The sequence below is a fragment of the Heptranchias perlo genome, chromosome 42 (assembly GCF_035084215.1).
Source record: "Heptranchias perlo isolate sHepPer1 chromosome 42, sHepPer1.hap1, whole genome shotgun sequence".
In the NCBI taxonomy this organism is placed as follows: Eukaryota; Metazoa; Chordata; class Chondrichthyes; order Hexanchiformes; family Hexanchidae; genus Heptranchias; species Heptranchias perlo.
In genome coordinates, this window is record NC_090366.1 from 3,835,315 (window position 1) to 3,848,946 (window position 13,632).

At 49.0% G+C, this 13,632-nt stretch overlaps 1 non-coding gene across 1 annotated transcript; it reads left to right on the forward strand.

Moving 5' to 3' along the window:
• The first annotated feature begins 2,514 nt into the window (after window positions 1–2,514).
• trnay-gua (transfer RNA tyrosine (anticodon GUA)) lies at window positions 2,515–2,604 on the forward strand. Its single transcript is given in 2 exon segments — window positions 2,515–2,551; window positions 2,569–2,604. It is a non-coding gene; the product is annotated as a tRNA-Tyr (tRNA).
• The last annotated feature ends 11,028 nt before the right edge of the window (window positions 2,605–13,632 follow it).

Below are 13,632 nucleotides of genomic sequence, written 5' to 3' on the forward strand. Positions count from 1 at the left end.
CATGGATGATCTGTGTGATGCTATTGGTACAGGTGACTGATTCAACCACGGCTCAGAAGACAAATCAGGAATGTTCCAGGTTTGATTCCTGGTCCGTGCTGACAGCTTGGTCTTAGCTAGGACAGTGTTGGGGGGAGCGGTGTGATATGATGGAACCAAGTACCCCAGGGTTAGGCAATGTTCCTCTTCCTGATCACTAATGCTAACTCCTCCCAGTCAGCTCTGAAAGAGCCAGAGCTCCATAGGTGATGAAAGAGATAGAGAGTAAGAAGCAGCAGAAAAGGAGGGCGTATGACAGATGTCAGGTTGATAATACAAGTGAATATAGAAAATAAAGAGGAGAAGTGAGAAAGGAAATAAGAGGGGCAAAGAGAGAATGTGAGAATTAACTGGTGGCTAATATAAAAGCGAATACAAAAGTCTTCTACAGGCATATAATAGTAAACGAGTATTGCAATTCTCCAGTCCTCTGGCACCACCACCGTATCTAAGGAGGATTGGAAGATTATGGCCAACACCTCTGCAATTTCCACCCTCACATCCCTCAGCAACCTAGGATGCATCCCATCTGGACTGGGTGACTTATCTATTTTAAGTACAGTTAGTCTTTCAAGTACCTCCTCTTTATGAATTTTTAGCCCATCCAGTATCTCTTTTACTGTGACTTTGGCAGCATCTTCCTTGGTAAAGACAGACGCAAAATATTCATTTAATACCTCAGCCATGCCCTTTGCCTCCATGTAGATCTCCTGTTTGGTTTCTAATCAGCCCCACCCTCCTCTTACTACCTCTTACTGTTTATATGCCTATAGAAGACTTTTGGATTCCCTATTAAGTTAGCCTCCAGTCTATTCTCATATTCTCTCTCTTTGCCCCTATTATTTCATTTTCTATTTCCCCTCTGTACTTTCTATATTCAGCCTGGTTCTCACTTGTATAGTCAACCTGCCATCTGCCTTACTCGCCCTTTTTCTTCTACATCTTACTCTCTGTCTCTTTCATCATCCAGGGAGCTCTGGCTTTAGTTGCCTTACTTTTCCCCCTCATGGGAAAGTACATAGACTGTACCCGAATCATCTCCTCCTTGCCTGCTAATCATTGATTCCAATTTCCCTGGGCCAGATCCGTTCTCAGCTCACTGAAATTGGCTTCCCTCCAATTAATATTTTCACTTTAGATTGCTCCTTATTCTTTTCCATAACTAATTTAAACCTTATGATACTATGATTACTGTTGCCTAAATGTTACCCAACTGACACTTGCTCCACTTGACCCACCTCATTACCCAGAACAGCAGAATGGGAAGCCACAGTAATGATGCTGAGAAGAGCCTCAGCCTGCAGAAAAATCACTGCGTGCTGAGCTTCTACCTGTCCACCACACTGAGAAGGTTCGGTCGGAGTATGCTAGCTGAGCAGACACATCACATCCAGCCAGACCGTACCCAACCACCTGCAGGTGGAGAAGTTCCTGAGGAGGAATCCTTTCGCCCACAAGGCCATCAGACAGTGGTCGGCATGGGACGCTCTGGGGGTCCTGCAGTGAAAGGAGAGGCTGGATCCGATTGGGCAGTTCCCCGACCAGATGGTCGAAATCATTTGGCAGAATGTCTCATCGCAGGGACTGGCCAACAGGCACCAGGATGTAGCTTGGGTGGTGGCGAGAAGGGCCCTCCCAGTGCGGTCCTTCCAACACGCACGGAATCTCAGTGAAATCGTGAGCTCCCCTCGAGGCTGCGGCGGGGACGAGACCGTCATCCACCTCCAAATGGACGCAGAGGGTGTGGAGACAGATGTGTTGGTATCTGTCCTGCTACATCCCTGACAGCTTGGTAATACAGGACGCTGTACTCTACGGGCTGTTCCCCAGGACGCGCACCGAGACAGATAACAACTGCTGCTGGAAGACCATCAACTGGGTGAAGGAGGCCCTTTGGTCCACCTGAAACTTGTTGATCTTCCAGCTGAAAGAACTGTCCATGACCGAGCGTTGCCGATTTGCACACTCTAAGGTCCAGAAATACGTGCTGTGGGATGCACTGAAGCAAAGTGCAGCCTAGGCAAAGGTTCTATGTGGTAAGGCCATCCCATCTTTGTATTGTTCACCATGTATTATAAGATATATACTTTGTTTGAATTGCGCTCATATTGTGTACGATCTGTATTGTTTTGTTTTGAATTGTATTGCTTTGAAATTGTGATATTTAGTTTGAACTATGTGTATTGGTAAATTTTATAAAATAAAGTATATTTTTGAAGTAACAAAAAAGTTTACAGAAATCTTTGAACGAGGTAGGAACCAAAACTACAACCTTCTAACACTATAATCAAACACATTATCCATTGCACCACTAACCGAGATTATAGAGAGCAAGTAGCAGCTCACACTCCCACAGTGTTGTGGTTTGAGCAGGTACCGAACCAGTCTTAGTCATGCGCCCGCAACTCCAAGAGACCAGGAGTGACCGAAGGTGCACAGTGAACAATCACTACAAAACCAAACCTGCATCGCTTCCCTTCGATAGCTCAGTTGGTAGAGCGGAGGACTGTAGTAATAAAACTATAAGCCATCCTTAGGTCGCTGGTTCGATTCCGGCTCGAAGGAGTGAGTGCATTTTTGGAATAAGCAGCAATTAGATCAAGGCCGCTCTCTTAAATTTACAGGCAACTTAGAGCTTAACATGTTGGCACCAAGGCATCGGATACCTTTTCTCCATTCTCAAAATTTAAAGCTTTCTGTGTCTGCCCAAACACGGCTGTTTTGTTCGAGCAATTGCCTCTGCTCACCAGCAGGGAGTGCCTTTGAGCAGAAAAGCTTCAAAACGCACTCACTTTCAGGAAAAACAGTCTTCTATCAGTCAGACAGGGCTCTCGGTGTTCCTCAAGCTCGTAACGGCTGTTCCTTTCCGGTGACCTCGTCAACTTTCTGCAGCCTTGGGCTCTTCTCAGCATCGTTCACGATTACTGTGGCTTCCCGTTCTGCTGTTGCTCGCTCGATATCGCCGATTGGAGCAAAGTATTAAATGTATTCAGGGAGGGGCCAACCCAAGGCAAGATTTCTCTTCTGGTCGTGGAGATGTTTGGAGACGAGTGGGAAGCGGGAAATGTGAAGGGCAATTAACCAGGTGCAACTGGGGAATTAGTTTAAATGGTCGGTCGTGCTCAGCACGTGAGAGGTAACAGGATTGATGCCTGCATTCTCAACTTTTGCCTTGGGGCAACTGTCCAGAAACAAAAGTGGCGTCAGTTGTCAGGCAGCCCAAGAACCACTTCTTCATCTTCGTCGTGTGTGGTACAGAGAGGTCAAGGGACAACAAAACCTTTGGTCTGCTGCATTAAGCAAAAGTTCTTGATTTTGGTATCCAGCAATGATAGAAAGATGGGAAAACGCATTACAAACCCTGATACCTGAGAATTGACCTCAGCACCTTCAGATTATGAGACTGACACACTGCCTGTTACACTAAGAAGACACTTACTATGCTAGCAGTCAGGCAGCACTACCACGTAGGACAATTTGCAATGTATTGAAAGTCATAAAGTAATTCATAGTTTGCAAAAGCCTTCGAGGCAGGTAGGAGACGAAACTAAAATATTCTGATCTATAATCAGACACGTTATCCACTGCCCCAAGTTATGGCAAGTACATAGCAGCTCACACTCGCACAGTGCTGTGGTATGAGCAGGTACCGAGTCAGCCTCACTCAGCACACATGATTCCACGAGTCTGGCGGTATAAAAAGGCAGACGGTGAACAATCACCAAAGAAAGGCACTTTTGCTGCTTCCCCTTGATAGCTCAACTAGTAGAGCGGAGGACTGTCAGTGGAAAGCAAAGCAAAGTTCTGGGGGAGGTGGGTTGCATCTCAACAGGGCCGGGACCAATATCCTTGCGGGGAGGTTTGCTAGTGCTGTTGGGGAGGGTTTAAACTAACTTGGCAGGGGGATGGGAATCTGGGAGGAGATTCAGAAGAGAGAAGAACAAAGCTGGATGTGGAAGGCAGAAATGTAGCAAGTGAAATTGGAAGGCAGCTGAAACAAAGGCCAGCAGCAAATAAGGTCAAAATAGGAAAAAATGTTAAAAAGGCCAAATTAAAGGTACTTTATCTGAATGCATGCAGCATTCGCAACAAGGTAGATGAATTAACGGCACAAATGGAAGTAAATGAGTATGATCTAATTGTCATTACACAGACGTGGCGGCAGGGTGACCAAGACTGGGAACTGAGTATTCAAGGATATTCGACATTTAGGAAGGACGGGCAAAAGGGAAAAGGAGGTCGGGTAGCGCTGTTAGTAAAGGAGGAAATCAGAGCAATAGTGAGAAAGGATCTTGGCTCAGAAGATCAAGATGTAGAATCAGTCTGGATGGAGCTAAGAAACAGCAAGGGGCAGAAAACACTGGTGAGAGTTGTTTATAGGCCTCCAAACAGTAGTGCTGATGTAGGGCACAGTTTGAAGCAGGAAATTAGAAGTGAATGTAACAAGGGTAATACATCACTTGACATCAAGGCAGCATTTGGCCGAGTGTGGCACCAAGGAGCCCTAGTAAAATTTAAGTCAATGTGAATCAGGGGGAAAACTCTCCAGTGGCTGGAGTCATACCGAGCACAAAGGAAGATGGTAGTGGTTGTTGGAGGCCAATCATTTCAGCGCCAGTACATTGCTGCAGGAGTTCCTCAGAGCAGTGTCCAATGCCCAACCATCTTCAGCTGCTTCATCAATGACCTTCCCTCCATCATAAGGTCAGAAATGGGGATGTTCGCTGATGATTCCACAGTGTTCAGTTCCATTCACAACCCCTCAGATAATGAAGCAGTCCATGCCCGCAAGCAGCAAGACCTGGGCAACATCCAGGCTTGGGCTCATAAGTGGCAAGTAATATTCGCGCCAGATAAGTGCCAGGCAATGACCATCTCCAACAAGAGAGAGTCTAACCACCTCCCCTTGACATTCAACGGCATTATCATCGCCAAATCCCCCACCATCAACATCCTGGGGGTCACCATTGACCAGAAACTTAACTGGACCAGCCATATAAATACTATGGCTATGAGAGCAGGTCAGAGGCTGGGTATTCTGCGGCGAGTGACTCACCTCCTGATTCCCCAAAGCCTTTCCACCATCTACAAGGCACAAGTCAGGAGTGTGATGGAATACTCTCCACTTGCTTGGATGAGTGCAGCTCCAACAACACTCAAGAAGCTCGACACCATCCAAGATAAAGCAGCCCGCTTGATTGGCAACACAGCCACCACCCTAAACATTCACTCCCTTCACCACCGGCGCACAGTGGCTGCAGTGTGTACCATCCACAGGATGCACTGGAGCAACTCGCCAAGGCTTCTTCGACAGCACCTCCCAAACCCACGACCTCTACCACCTAGAAGGACAAGAGCAGCAGGCACATGGGAACAACACCACCTGCACGTTCCCCTCCAAGTCACACACCATCCCGACCTGGAAATTTATCGCCGTTCCTTCATCGTCGCTGGGTCAAAATCCTGGAACTCCCTTCCTAATAGCACTGTGGGAGAACCGTCACCACACGGACTGCAGCGGTTCAAGAAGGTGGCTCACCACCACCTTCTCAAGGGCAATTAGGGATGGGCAACAAATGCCGGCCTCGCCAGCGACGCCCACATCCCAGAACGAATATTTAAAAAATACAGTAAACATGGAGGACTTTAATCTACATATAGATTGGGCAAACTAAATTAGCACTAATACTGTGGCGAACGAATTCATGGAATGTATACGAGATGGTTTTCTCGATCAGTATGTTGAGGAACCAACTAGGAAACAGGCTATTTTGTAGTATTATGCAATCAGAAAGGGTTAATTAATAATCTTGTTGTAAAGGAGCCCTTAGGGAAGAGTGACCATAATATGATAGAATTCTCCATTAAGTTTGAAGGTGATGTCGTTCAATCCGGGTCTTAAATCTAAACGAAGAAAACTACAAAGATATAAGGCACAAGTTGGCTGTGGTTGATTGGGGATCAACATTAAAAGGTCTGATGTTGGACAGGCAATGGCTAGCATTTAAAGAATTAATACATAATTTGCACAAATATATATTCCTTAAAGGCACAAAAACCCAACAGGCAAAGTGGTCCAACCGTGGCTAATAAGAGAAATTAAAGATGGTATTAAATCAAAGAAACAGGCATATAAAGTTGCAAATGTAAACACACTATTTAAGAAAGGAGGGAGAGAGAAAACAGAGAACTGCAGATCTGTTAGCCTGACATCAGTAGTAGGGGAAAAGGCTAGGATCTATTATAAAGGATGTGATAACAGGACACTTCGAAAATAATAATAGGATTTAGCAGAGTCAACATGGCTTTATGAAAGGGAAATCATGTTTGACAAACCTATTGGAGTTCTTTGAGGATGTAACTAGTCGATTAGATAAGGAGGAACAAGTGGATGTGGTGTATTTGGATTTTCAGAAGACTTTCGATAAGGTCCCACACAGGAGGTTGGTGAACAAAGTTAGAGCACATTGAATTGGGGGTAATATAATGGCATGGGTTGAGAATTGGTTAACAGACAGAAAACAGAGAGTCGGAATAAATGGGTCTTTTTCAGGTTGGCAGACTGTGATTAGTGGGGTCCCGCAGGGATTGGTGCTTGGGCCCAGCTGTTCACAATCGATATCAATGATTTGGATGAGGGGACCAAATGTAATATTTCCAAGTTTGCTGATGACACAATACTAGGTGGGAATGTGAGTTGTGAGGAGGATACAAAGAGGATTCAAGGGGATATAGACAGGCTAAGTGAGTGGGCAAGAACATGGCAGATGAAATATAATGTGGAAAAATGTGAAGTTATCCACTTTGGTAGGAAAAACAGAAATGCAGAGTATTTTTTAAATGGTGATAGATTGGGAAATGTTGATGTTCAAAGGGACCTGGGTGTCCTTGTACACCAGTCACTGAAAGCCAACATGCAGGTGCAGCAAGCAATTAGGAAGGCAAATGGCACGTTGGCCTTTATTACAACAGGATTTGAGTACACGAGTAAAGATGTCTTACTGCAATTATACAGGGCCTTGGTGAGACCGCACCTGGAATATTGTGTACAATTTTGGTCTTCTTACCTAAGAAAGGATATACTTGCCATAGAGGGAGTGCAACAAAGGTTCACCAGACTGATTCCTGGGATGGCAGGATGTCGAATGAGGAGAGATTGAGTCGACTAGACCTATATTCTATCGAGTTTAGAAGAATGAGAGGTGATCTCATTGAAACATACAGAATTCTTACAGGGCTTGACACGGTAGATACAAGGAGGGTGTTTCCCCTGGCTGGGGAGTCTAGAACCAGGGGTCATAGTCTCAGAATAAGGGGTCGGCCATTTAGGACTGAGATGAGGAGAAATTTATTCACTCAGAGGGCGGTGAATCTTTGGAATTCTCTACCCCAGAGGGCTGTGGAGGCTCAGTCATTGAGTACATTCAAAACAGAGATCGATAGATTTCTAGATATTAAAGGCATCAAGGGATATGGGGATGGTGCAGGAAAATGGCGTTGAGGTAGAAGATCAGCCATGATCTTCTTGAATGGCGGAGCAGGATCGAGGGGCCGAATGTCCAACTCCTGCTCCTATTTCTTATCTTAAAGTTATCCTTAGGTCGCTAATTTAATTCTGTTTTTGAAGTAAGCAGCAATTAGCTGAAGGCCGTTCTCTTATCTATTCAGGCAGCTTACAGCTTAACATGTTGGCAGTAGGCACAAGACACCTCTTTTCCTTTCTCAAACCTTAAAGCTTTCTGTGTCTGCCCAAACATGGCTGCTTTGCTGGTGCATTTGCCTCTGCAAACCAGCAGAGAGTGCCTTTTAGGAACAAAAGTTCAAACCGCCCTCACTTTCTTTCTCTAAAATTTCAAAATATACTTTATTTCATAAAATTTAAGGATACACACAGTGCAATGTAAATATCACAATTACAGTTCAAAACAATACAATACAGATCGTATACACTACAATCCCATTATTACAATTCTAAAACATTACATATCTTATGATTAACGGTGTACAGTACAAAGGTGGGGTGGCCTTACACGGTGGCGTTCCCCATAGAGCTTTTGAGAAGGCCACACCTCGCTTCAGTGCATCCCACAGCACGTACTCCTGGACCTTGGAGTGTGCCAGTCGGCAACACTCGGTCGTGGACAGCTCCTTCAGCTGGAAGACCAGCAGGTTTCGGGCAGACCAAAGGGCCTCCTTCACCGAGTTGATGGTCTTGCAGCCGTGGGTGATAATCGTATTGATGTGCGACCCTGGGAACAGCCCGTAGAGCACAGCATCCAGTGTTACTGAGCTGTTGGGGATCTAGCGGGATAAGTACCAACACATCTCTCTCCACACCTTCTGCACCAAGAGGAAGTCTGTCAGGAGGTGGACGATGGTCTCCTCCCTGCTGCAGCCTTGAGGGCAGCTCGTGGTGGCGCTGAGATTCCGTGTGTGTTGGAAGGACCAGACTGGGGGGGCCATTCTCACCACCATCCAGGCAACATCCTGGTGCCTCTTAGTCAGTTCCAGCGACGAGACGTTCTGCCAAATGGCTTCGACTGTCTGGTCGGGGAACTGCCCGATCGGATCCAGCCTCTCCTTTCCCTGCAGAATCCGCAGAAAGTTCCGCGTCGACCTCTGTCTGACGACCTTGTGTCGAAAGGGTTCCTTCTCAGGAACTTCTCCACCTGGGACAGGTGGTGGGTTATGGTCCAGCTGGATGAGATGTCTTGCGTCTGCTCGGTCAATGTGACCATACCCAGCCTTCTCAGTTGGTGGACGGGTAGAAACCCAGCACATAGTGACACTTGGTGTTTGCATACTGGGGCTTTACACACATCCTGAGGCAGCCACACACAAAGGTGCCCATCAGGATCAGAGTGGCATTGGGGATGCTCTTCCCCCCTTTGTCTGGGGGCTTGCACATTGTGACCCTGCGGACGCGTTCTACCTTAGACCGCCAGGCAAGGTGGAAGATAGCTCGGGTGACTGTGACTGCGGGGAGGAGTGGAATGGGTCAGACCCTGGCCACGTAGAGCAACACCACGAGTACCTCACACTTTATCATCAGGTTCCTGCCGACTATGGAGTGGGAGAGCCCTAACCCAAGCTTCCATTTGGCCTTGGCGACCTGATCTTCCCAGTTCTTGGTGCAGGCCTGGGGCCCCCCGAACCAAATCCCCAGCTCTTTCAGGTAGCCAGAACTGATTGTGAAGGGGACAAAGGATTGGGTCTCCCACCTGCCAAAGTATATGGCCTCACTCTTATTTCAGTTCATTCTGGCCCCCGAGGCCAGCTCGTACTGGTCATCTCTGCCCATCAGTCTGTGGACTGACCGCTGATTGGAGTAAAAGATGGTGATGTCATCCATGTAGAGGGAAGCCTTAACCTGAGAGCCTCTGCTTCTGGGATCGCCACCCCCGATACCTGCGTCTTTCCTGATGGATGCGGCAAACAGCTCACTACAACACCTGAACAAGGCCGCAGAGAGAGGACAGCCTTGCCTGTCTCCAGACCTGATCAGAAAGCTCTTCAACTCCCACCTGTTGATAGGACCGCTCTTTGGATATCAATGTAGACCAGTCCGATCCAATCGCGGATTCCCTCCCTAAACCCCATTTTGGAGAGAACGTCCATCATATACATGTGAGATATTCTGTAGAAGGCCTTCTCCTGGTCCAAGCTGATGAGGCAGGTTTTCATCTCCCTGTCCTCCCTGCAGGCGATCGTTTCCCTGAGTGCCGCATAGCGATCAGAGATCAGGAAGATCTCTGATCGCTATGCGGCACAGGTCTGATCGGGGTGGATCAGCACAGGTCTGATCGGGGTGGATCATCAGCTCCAGGCCAGACTTAAGAACATAAGAACACAAGGACATAAGAAATCGGAGCAGGAGTAGGCCATACGGCCCCTCGAGCCTGCTCCGCCATTCAATAAGATCATGGCTACAACCCCTAGTTCTAGGCTTTCCAGCCAGGGGAAGCAGCCTCAGAAGTCCTCTAAGAATTTTATACGTTTCAATGAGATCACCTCTGATTCTTCTAAATTCCAGACATTATAGTCCCATTCTACTCAATCTTGAACCTGTTGGCGATGGCCACAGACAGAATCTTGTAGTCAACATTAAGCAAGGAGGTGGGTCGCCAATTTTTGATTTCTTCCCTCTCCCCCTTCTGCTTGTAGATGAGGATGATGATGCCTTTCCTCATGGACTCTGACATGCTGCCTACCAGAAGCATACCCCCGTACAGTTCCAGCAAGTCTGGGCCTATCCAGTCCCACACAACCGAATACATCTCAACTGATAAGCCATCGATCCAGAAGTTCACGAAGGAGCAGGCAGCCTTTGTCAGCTCATCCAAAGTCAGTGGCCGATCCATGCTCTCCGACTCGCTCTACTCTAAGACCTCCATGATAGAGAACAGGAAGGACTGGGAGGCCGTGCTGTCTGTGGGCTTCATGTCATGTAGCCTGGCATAAAAGGACTTGCTGATCCTCAGTCTGCAATGACGTCACCAAGCCGTCTTCCTCCGTCAGGCAGCTGATCACGAGGTCTCTCCGTGCAGCTTCTGTGAGAAGAAGCGCGAGCATTTATCGCCCTGCTCCACGGAGGGGACTCTGGACTGGAAGATGATCTCTGAGGCCTCAGAGGTGAAGAGCGAGGCTTGCTGGTCCTTCACCTCTCTGAGTTCCTCCCTGACATCGACCCCCATTGACTACAGCTGAAGCAGATCTTGCGTGCTTTTCTGAAGCTGGGACAATCCCCTCAGTCTCTCTCTCACCTTCTGAACACCTTTGAGGATGAAGAACCTCTTGATGTTGGCCTTGGTTGCTTCCCAGCAGTGCACCGTGGAGTCAAAAAGGGGTTTCACGGTCCTCCAACCTGGGTAATTCCTCTTTAGTTACTCGATGTTCTGCGGGGTCCAGCTTCCATAGCCCCCGCCCACCTTCTGGCTCTCCTACAGTTGACAGTCGGCCAGTAGGAGGCAGTGGTCAGAGAAGAACACTGGCTGGACGTCGGTGAATCTGACCTTGTGCGTTGGGGACACAAGCAGGAAGTCTCTTCTGGAATGGACGGACCCGTCTGGCCTGGACCAAGTGTATCTCTGCGGTGCTCTGTCTGCAGGGCTGCTGAAGATGTCACGAAGCTTTGCATCTTTCACTGTTTCCATCAGGAGTTCGGACGTTTTGTCCCCAGTATTCTGTCGGCCGTGCTGGATCGTCCAACCTCATCGATGATGCAGTTGAAGCCTCCAGCGACAGCGACCGGCCTGGAGGTCGCCAGCAGCATCGAGAGATGCTGGAAGACCTCCAGCCGCTCACACTTGAGGGTCGGGGCATATACATTGATCACTCAGAGCGGGCGTTCTTGTATAAAAAACGTCTGCTACGAGCAGGTGGTCCCCCCAACCACCTTCTTGACCTCGGTGATGGTGAATTGATCTCCTTGCAGCAGAATCCCCAAGCCCGAGGAACGACGATCATTGCTTCCCAACTAGATCGACTGCCCCTGGGTCCATATGTGTGACCACATGCAGCCTCTCCACACAGATTGGGGTAATTGCTGAGATGCAGGATCCTGCACTCCTGCAAGAACAACAGATGCCCCTTGACCCTGAACAGGTAGTTCGGGTTTGCAGCAGATCGCGTAGTCAATTTAAAACTGTGTTGATTGATACAATTTTCAAAGCCATTTAACAATTATAAAACGGACAAAATGAAGATCCTATAATTACACCAATCCAGGTTCCACATTACCCTCCATTTCCATCCCTTGGGCCTGATTCTGCATTTCCGTGGTGTGTTAATGAACTACTTGACGGTCCTTGGGCTGAGGTAAGAGGTCTGTCCTCTTTTGGGGGAGTGTGCGTGCTCTTGGGGGTCAACGGCGGGGTCTCGTAGGGTGATCTGTCCATAAGATCGACGACCAGGGCTGGCTCCTTGGCTGGTTCGGTCTTTGTGACCGTTGAGCTGCTCACAGTTCCATGGAATTGGGGAACCTCATTCTCCACATCGCTTCTCTTGGTGAGTTGGGGTACATCGCTCTCCCCATTGCTTCTCCCGGTGTCCTGGATTGGGGTACATCGCTCTCCCCATTGCTTCTCCAGTGTCCTGGATTGGGGTACATCGCTCTCCCCATTGCTTCTCCAGTGTCCAGGATTGGGGTACATCGCTCTCCCCATTGCTTCTCCCGGTGTCCTGGATTGGGGTATATCGCTCTCCCCATTGCTTCTCCAGTGTCCTGGATTGGGGTACATCGCTCTCCCCATTGCTTCTCCAGTGTCCTGGATTGGGGTACATCGCTCTCCCCATCACTTCTCCCGGTGTCCTGGATTGGGGTACATCGCTCTCTCCATCACTTCTCCCAGTGTCCTGGATTGGGGTACATCGCTCTCCCCATCTCTTCTCCCGGTGTCCTGGATTGGGGTACATCGCTCTCCCCATCTCTTCTCCCGGTGTCCTGGATTGGGGTACATCGCTCTCCCCATCGCTTCTCCCAGTGTCCAGGATTGGGGTACATCGCTCTCCCCATCGCTTCTCCCAGTGTCCAGGATTGGGGTACATCGCTCTCCCCATCGCTTCTCCCAGTGTCCAGGATTGGGGTACATCGCTCTCCCCATCGCTTCTCCCAGTGTCCAGGATTGGGGTACATCGCTCTCCCCATCACTTCTCCCGGTGTCCTGGATTGGGGTACATCGCTCTCCCCATCACTTCTCCCGGTGTCGTGGATTGGGGTACATCGCTCTCCCCATCTCTTCTCCCGGTGTCCTGGATTGGGGTACATCGCTCTCCCCATCTCTTCTCCCAGTGTCCAGGATTGGGGTACATCGCTCTCCCCATCTCTTCTCCCAGTGTCCAGGATTGGGGTACATCGCTCTCCCCATCGCTTCTCCCAGTGTCCAGGATTGGGGTACATCGCTCTCCCCATCGCTTCTCCCAGTGTCCAGGATTGGGGTACATCGCTCTCCCCATCACTTCTCCCGGTGTCCTGGATTGGGGTACATCGCTCTCCCCATCACTTCTCCCGGTGTCCTGGATTGGGGTACATCGCTCTCCCCATCTCTTCTCCCGGTGTCCTGGATTGGGGTACATCGCTCTCCCCATCTCTTCTCCCAGTGTCCAGGATTGGGGTACATCGCTCTCCCCATCGCTTCATTCAGTGTCCTGGATTGGGGTACATCGCTCTCCCCATCTCTTCTCCCGGTGTCCTGGATTGGGATACATCGCTCTCCCCATCTCTTCTCCCAGTGTCCAGGATTGGGGTACATCGCTCTCCCCATCGCTTCATTCAGTGTCCAGGATTGGGGTACATCGCTCTCCCCATTGCTTCTCCCAGTGTCCAGGATTGGGGTACATCGCTCTCCCCATTGCTTCTCCAGTGTCCTGGATTGGGGTACATCGCTCTCCCCATTGCTTCTCCCAGTGTCCAGGATTGGGGTACATCGCTCTCCCCATTGCTTCTCCCAGTGTTCAGGATTGGGGTACATCGCTCTCCCCATTGCTTCTCCCAGTGTCCAGGATTGGGGTACATCGCTCTCCCCATCGCTTCATTCAGTGTCCTGGATTGGGGTACATCGCTCTCCCCATTGCTTCTCCCAGTGTCCAGGATTG